Raw genomic sequence first — 8566 nt, 5'->3', positions numbered from 1 at the left:
GAAGGAAGGAAGGAAGGAAGGAAGGAAGGAAGGAAGGAAGGAAGGAATGAAGAAAAATCTGTGACCTCAAAGATCTTACATTCTATTAAAGGGAAATGACACACATAGAAATTAGAAACAAAATGTATACAAAATAATTTCTGGATTTCTCATTGGAGTCATAGGACAATAAACAGGCAAACCCTTCGCAATAGCAATTGTTGTTGTTTATTCTTTTTTTTTTTAGGCAATTGGGGTTAAGTGACTTGCCCAGGGTCACACAGCTAGAAAGTGTCAAGTGTTTGGTCTGAGGCCGGATTTGAACTCAGGTCCTCCTGACTTCAGGGCTGGTGCTCTATCCACTGTGACACCTAGCTGCCTCCAGTTGTTGCTGTATTCTTGGCAAAGATAGGTTTACCATTTCCTTCTCCAGCTCATTTTACAGATGAGGAAACTGAGGCAAGCAGGGTTAAGTGATTTGCCCAGGGCCACACAACTAGTAAGTGTCTGAGGCCAGATTTGAACTCAGGAAGATGAGTCTTCCTAACTCCATGCCTCTATCCACTGCACCATCCAACTGCCCTCCCAGTAGCAATAATGATGCTGATTTACATCTTGAATGGGGCTCATTCACTCTAAAAGAATCAATGGAAAGGGACTGATCACACATCTTTGTATTTCATTTATCCAGGCCCTTGCCCTGTCTTCATGACAAGGCTAGCTGAAAGGGAGCTTGAATGTTATTATGCCCTCACCCAGGCCCATATGGCAAATAAAAGCTTTACTCTCCCTTCTTGTTTCTCTTCTGCTAGCTAATGATCATCTGTAGGAACCTCTGCATTTACTTTTCTTGAAATCTCCTAGAGGGCAGGAGCAGTCTCTAATAGTCCCCTTCAGACAGACTATAGCACAATGTGTACCGTTAGACTCTTAATAAAGGCTTTATGACAGTGGGGGCAGAGGCATGTTGTTTTTGTTATTATTGTGATGGTCAGTATTATTATTTCATTGAAAAAAGGCTCTTTGCCCAGAGTCCTTCCTCCACCACATTCCAGTGGGGAGAAAGGAAGATCCTGTTTATTTCCTGTCTAGGGGATTGATTGTGGGGTTGTCCAGAGCTCTAAAAACAGGAACAAACTCTCTCACTCTCCTGGTCCCCAGCCAAAGGAGTCCAAAGAAAGATGGGGTCAGTTCAAAAGGAGGTGGTCAGGATGGATTTTCCATTTCTGATCAATTTCTACTAAGCCTTGCTTCACTTCTTTCCATCCTAGAACCTTGGATAGGTAAGCCAGATGGTAAGCCAGCTAGCAACTCATGCTGAGATCTGGGGCTCTGCAGCTGATGTAACCTTGGTTTCAAGGTTGGTTTTTTTCGACCTTGAAAAGAATAGAGTATTAGGGGTCCATCCTGTGTATCACTAAATATAGTGAGTTTTGAGATTCCTTCTTGATGTGTGGTATGATTAGAAGGAGAGGAGGTAAGAATCTGTACCCCCAAACAACTCTCCTATCATGGTGAAAAAAGCATTGGATTTGAGGAAGGAGGAACTGCTTCTGTGTTCTACCACTTACTGCTTATGTTGTGACTCTGGGCAATCAGTCAGTCAATAATTATTAAGTACCTAATAGCTACCAGGTTCTGGGGACACATCAACAAAAAATAAATAGTAAACAAATATAGTAAATATAGTATATGTTTAAATAAAAATAATGAATATAAATATAGTCAATAAAAATAAATGAATACTCTCAAGGGGTTTGCCTTCTGTTAGAGGGAATAACATCTACAAATATCTATTCACTGGACCCAAGTTTCTTTCTATGTAAAATGAGGTGTTGAACTAGACTAACTTTTTGTGTTGTGAAACCCTTTAGCAATACGGTGAAGCCTCTGGATCATTTCTCAAGATATTGTTTGGGGTTTTTTGTTTTGTTTTGTTTTCAAAATTAATAATTGGGGGCAGCTAGGTGGCACAGTGGATAGAGCTCCAGCCTTGAAGTCAGGAGGACCTGAGTTCAAATCTGGTCTCAGACACACAACACGTACTGGCTGTGTGATCCTGAGCAAGTCACTTAACCCCAATTGCCTAGCAAAAAGCAAAAACAAAATTAATAATTGAAGAATATGCTAAATATCAGTTAGTGAAAATAAAGATGTAATTTATTTCCATCTAAGTTCATGGATCCCCTGAAATCTTTCCACTGTGATGGTCTGTGTATTCCAGGTTGAGAACCCTTGGCCTAAATGGTTTCTAAGGTCCTACCTACCCTGCTCTAAATCTATAATTCTATGGCCTCACAGTGCTCAAAATGTTACCATTAGGAATTAGTTGGTTTTTGTTCTTCAGGAATTTTGTTCTATCAAAATGCAAATACTTCTGGGAGGAGTAACACCATAAAATTTTATCTGTCACTAAGACATTGGTATTAGTTTAATCTGCTGAGAATTCAAAAGAAAGCATTATGAAATTCCATCATTTCCCCAAGGGCCTCCCCTGTTTACTGTTGTTCAGTCACATCCAATTCTTCTTGACTCTATTTAGGGTTTTCTTGGCAAAGATACTGGAGTGGTTTGCCACTTCCTCCTCCAGCTCATTTTACAGATAAGGAAACTGAGGCAAATAGTTAAGTGACTTGCCCAGGATCACACAGCTAGTAAATGTCTAAGTTCCCCTCATCAGGGAGAATCAAGACAGAAGGTTGGTTTGGGTGTATATGGATGGGTCTGTGGTGGAGTGGAGGTTGAGGGGACAAGATGAAAAAAGTTATACTGGACTCTTCAAAACAAAAATGGCAGCTGGCATTTATATGGGCTTTACAGTTTTATAACATGCTTTAGATACATTATTTCATCAGAGCCTCCTGGTTAGTCCCATGATTATTAATCTCATTTTACGGATTGGGAAACTGTCTCAGACTCTGGGGCAATGATTTGCTCAAGGTCACATAGGAGGTAAATAACAGAACCCGGACTCAGGCTTGGGCCTTCTGATTTCATCACTGCCCTTCCCGTAATACCCACAGCTACCTCCCAATAGGCCCTTCCCTTGAGAGAGGGATGCTTTCCAAAGAGGGAGGAACATGGAACAGTGGGAAGATAACCAGCTTTGGAAACAGAGAGCCTAGGTACAGATCCTGCTTCAGACCCTTACTACCTGTGTGACCTTGGGCAAATCACTAACCTTGCCTGGGCCTCAGCTTCCTCATCTATAAAAATTAGAGGGTTGTACTACGTAGCCCTGAGGTCCTTTCCAGATGCAGCTCTATGACCCTATAAATAGCAAGGGCTCACACTCCTGGTTACCCTCCCCAGTGGCTCAGCCATCACGTCCTCCGCACCTTTATCCTCAGTTTCCTTCAAGGCTCAATTCGAGTGCTACTTTCTTTTTTTTTTTTTAATTAATTACTTTATTTATTTTTAGTTTTCAACATTCACTTCCATAGGCTTTTGAGTTTTAAATTTTCTCCACCACCCTCCCCTCCCTGGAGTGCAATCTGAAATAAGCTCTACATATACAATCTTATTAAACATATTTTCACATTAGTCATGTTGTAAAGAAGAATTAGAATAAATGAGAGGAACCACAAGAAAGAAGAAACAAAACCAAAAAGAGATAGCAAATAGTCTGCTTCGATCTGCATTCAGCCTCCATAGTTCTTTCTCTGGATGTGGATAGCATTTTCCATCATGAGTCTTTTGGAGTTGTCTTAGAATCTTGCATTGCTGAGAAGGGCTAAGTCTATCAAAGTCAGTCATTTCACAATGTTGCTGTTATTGTGTACAATGTTCTCCTGGTTCTGCTCATTTCACTCAGCATCCATTCATGTAAGTCCTTCCGAGTTTTTCTGGACTCTGCCTGCTCATCATTTCTTATAGCACAATAGTATTCCATTACATTCATATACCACAACCTGTTCGGCCATTTCCAAATTGATGGACATCCCCTCAATTTCCAGTTCTTGGCTACCACAAAAAGAGCTGCTCTACATATTTTTGGACGTGTGGGTTCAAGTGATGCTTTCTACAGGAAGATTCCCTTGATGCTCACCCACTCCCCAGCTACTAGTCTATTTTTTTATTTTGTATCTACTTGATTATATAAATGTTAACTATTACCATTTTGATGGTGATAATTATGTTTGTTATCCTCCTGGTAGAATGTAAGTTTCTTGAGGGCAGGGATTGTTTTCACCTTTATCTTTATATCCTCAGCTCCTGGCATAGCCCAGGCCCACACAGCTAATAAGTGCCTGAGGCCAGAATTGAACTCAGGAAGATGCACTTTCCAGACTGCAGGCCTGGAACTCTATCTACTGCACTACTTAGCTGCCCTAAGAGGAGGACATTCAACCTCAATTAAAATCAGAGAATGCCGCAAACTTTGGTCATAGCATCATAGAATGTAAGAACTGAAAGGGACCCTGGAGATTATCCCTTCTTTTATAGCAGAAGAGACAAAGGTCCCCATGGATTCAGTAACATTCCCAAAGTCATACAGCTTTTAAGTAGTGAAGAAGGGACTGGAACCCAGGACTGCATCCCATCCTGGGGGTGGGGGCTGGGGAGAGAACCTGGGGGGCTTGTCATCCTGTAAGGAAGAAAAGCAACCCCAGTAAACATAAGGTGAGGGCAGACACCAGGGAGGAGTGTCTGAGAGATGCCATTTCATATCTAATCACTTCCTGTCACATTGGAGCCATTTTCCTCATATGGAACCTCACGCTGATGGATCAGAAATAACATTTTCAAAGTTATATTTGCAAGAAAATGGCTATTAATGTTCTTCCTCTCCTTTTAGAGCACTGAGGAATACATATTAATTTTCTCTCTACTTATATTGCCTATTTGCAAATTGTATTCACTACCCAGTGCTATAATTTGTCTACCACCAAAGAGATTATGATGAATAAATGTGCTCCTGGAAATATAATAAAATAAAACAATTTGTCACAGAGATTTATTTTTATAATTATTTACAGGGATTATTTTAGGATATATGGGGAACAATAATAATAACACTCGTGCAAGGGTTTGGGCTTGATTTACCAATATTAATTTCAGAAGCCTCTTCTGACTCCTGAGAGCTGGGCCAGGGTTCTCCCTGCAGCTCTAGTCCAGGGACAAAATAAATGTCACTTTCTGACTATGTAGGTCAGCAGCTAGAGGAAAAGAAGGCTGAGGGCAAGAGATGAGGAGCCATTTAATAATGGCTTGTGAAATGATGTAGTGGAAAGAACACGGGCCTGGGAGGCAGGAGAGCAGAGCACTAACCTGGGCTCTGCCATTGACCAGCTGTTGGATCATGAGCAAATCACCGAATTGTCTGGGTTCTAGTTTCCTCATCTGCAAAGTGAGAAGACTGGACAGGATGCTCTCCAAGGTTTCTTCCAACTCTAAAATCAAAATAAAATCAATACATTAATTTCCCCTAAAAAGAATTCTAAGGCTCTTGAATCATACCCTCCTTTCCTTGTCTTAGTTTTGAAGTGGTACTGCCTTTAGTGGCAGCTAGATAGCACAGCCCCATCTGGAGTCAGGAAGACTCATCTTCCTGAGTTCAAATCCAGCCTCAGACACTTACTAGCTGTGTGTGACCCTAGGAAAGTCACTTAACCTTGTTTGCCTCAGTTTCCTCATCTGTAAAATGAACTGGAGAAGTGGTGAACCACTCCAAGTATCTTTGCCAAGAAAACTCCAAATGGGATCATGGAGAGTCAGACACAGCTGAAGTGAATGAACAGCAATTTCCTTCAGTGGTGAGCATGTAATTTTTCAGAGACAGGATATACCATGGGCAGAGATGAGCTGGAAAGAGTAACAGAACTGAAGTCAGAGAACCTGGGTCCAAATTTTGGGTCTCATTTTGCTGTTTCTGTGGCCTTGGACAAGTTTCTCCAGGCATCGCTTTCCTCATCTGCAAAATAAGGGGTTTTGACTCAGAAATGATCCCTAAGCTCTCTTTGTGCTTGAAATCTATGATTCGATGACCCTGTTTCCTGAGCCTAGGGATGCCAGGCTTTGATTTTCCCATCTCCTAACAAGGCAGGTGATGACCGGGCCCTGTGCTATTGGAGCCAGGTGGGCAGTGGCCTTCATGGATTCACAGATAGTCCTTCTTTTTCTAGAAATCATTTCAGCCTCCTAGAGTTTGTCTTCCTTCATTTGATTTTTGTGAAGGAGGGAGGACGACAGGGAGAACAGAAAACAAGGACTGTCACCCCTCAGACATTGGCACTAGCACACAGATATACACAGGATCATACATGCATCATGTGCTATGCAGACATACCTACATGCTATGGTAACATATTGAATCTAAAAGGGAGCAAGTTTTTGTTCTATTTCATGACTACTGGTCATTCTTAACCCTGGCCAGCTCTCTTACAAATGTACTACCAACCATACAAATGCAGGTATTATTTTTAAAACTGGGGAAATCATTCTTTGCAAACAGTCTAAGAACTTGGGAGGCAATGTGGTACAATGGTAAGAGCACTTGATCTGGGATCAGATGATGTGGATTCAGAACTCACCAATGAAGCTCACTACTTGAGTGACCTTGGGCAAGTGACTTCACTTCCCCAGACTTTAGCTTCCTAATCTGTAAAATGAGGGGGAGGGGGGAGGGGGGGGATGAACTAGATGGCCCCTGAGGTACCTGCCAGCTCTGCATCTAAGATCCTAGATCATTTTTAGCACTTTCTAACCCCCTTTCCACCACTCTATCACCATCACTGTGAAAACAGAAGGCACCTGCAGAGGACAGAGGACTGTTTTATATTTGTATCTGTTTCACTGGTCTCTGTGGCTCATTTTAATGACCTAGGGGCCAACCTTCTGCATGAGCTTTTGATGACCAACTATGGACAGACAGGACTAGAGAAGCTGGAGGATTCATGCACTGGTAGAGGACACAGCCACACCAATGAGCTTATGGATTCATTGAAGTATCAGAGAGCTCTGGAAAAGCATGAAATGTCCTCAAGAAGAGGTAGACTCTTGGTTTGGGGCTCAGGTGAACCATTTGATGCTGACATCTATCCTGCAGAAGGAATTCTTGCAATAGGTTGTATTAGATCAGGGATTTCTACCTGCAGTCCATGGACTTGGATTTTTAATATTTTGATAACTGCATTTCAATGTGATTGGTTTCCTTTGTAATCCTATGTATTTTGTGTGATGCATTTAAAAGCATGATTCAGAGAAGGGGTCCATAGGCTTCACTCAGATTATTCTGCTAAAGGGATCACATACACACACATACATACACGCAGGCACGCATGCACGTTAAACCCTGTAACTAGATGATTTTACTAGAACAAGAATCTTCTATTTATAAGGTTTCATGATTCCTCAATGTGGCCCTGCCCCTGGAGCACCAGGAAAGTAAGAAATGCTACGGAAAAGAAGGGGAGAGAGGTCACAGCAGTTTGACATTAAGAGAAAGGAAAAGAAACTTAAATATCGGTAAGTAAGTGTGGAAGCCTCGCAGAGCACTATTCCATTCTCAATTCAATTCAAGGAACATTTATTATGCGTTACATTTATACATATGCTGGGCATTGTGCTAGGTCCCTGGTCACATAAATATGAAAAAAAAAAATAATGAAATTTCTTGCCCTAGAGGAGCTTACAATTCAAGAAGGAAGTGAGTCATTTATATAAATAATTATAATTCAGTTTTGAAAATGATTGACTAGATAGCAGAGGTTAAACAGGATGGCAGTGATCCAGTGTATACAAGCCAATGCTCAAGGAATTCCTCCTGCCCAAGATGCCTTTCCTCTTCCCCTTTATTTGTCTCTGTTCTATTCATTGTTCAAGGTCCAGTTCATGACACACCTTCATGAAATCATGCCCAACCATGTATGGATCATAGGTAATAGATTTAAAGGTAGAAGAGACTTCAGAAGTCATCAAGTCCAATGTCCTAGTTATACAGATGAGGGAACAGACACCCAAGGTTACAAAGGCAGCATAGCCAGCAAGTAAGGATTGCTCCCTCTTGTAATTGCTCCCTCTTTTTATTCTCTGTACTATTCATCTGACACATAGCAAATGCTTCCTTCAATTACCATTTATCGTGTGATGTGCTGTAGGTCTATTCTCTGACTCCTTAACTAGACTGACCATAAGCCCCTTCCATGACTCTTTCCCAGATTCTCCCAACTGAAAGCTTTCTCTCACTGCTCAAATTTTCCTCGACCACTTTCTTTAGAATAGATATCTCTTTGCTCCTTCTTTTCCACTCAACTCACACTCAACTCTAAATACATGTTTATTGAATTGAATTGAGGGCACTGTTCGACCTCTGTGTATTTCAAATGCCATGCCAAATAGGTGCTTTCCCAAAAAGTCAGATGATGATAATGTCTTAATATTGTCCATACTGAAAATTCTTTCAGAATGAACCTGGAAGTGGTGTCATAAGTGTTTCCTCTGAGAAATCCCCAAAGAAGGGTCCTCAATGGAGCCCTTTCTGCTGCATTTCCAGGCTAGCATCTAGGATTTGGTTGACGATGTCCAGTGAGGGAGAGCCTAGTATCTATTTCCAAAATTTTATTTTTCTGTTTAGGATGCAACATTC

The sequence above is a fragment of the Vombatus ursinus genome, unplaced genomic scaffold (genome assembly GCF_900497805.2).
Source record: "Vombatus ursinus unplaced genomic scaffold, bare-nosed wombat genome assembly UNPS02000749.1, whole genome shotgun sequence".
NCBI classification, from domain to species: domain Eukaryota; kingdom Metazoa; phylum Chordata; class Mammalia; order Diprotodontia; family Vombatidae; genus Vombatus; species Vombatus ursinus.
This window is presented reverse-complemented; position numbering follows the sequence as displayed.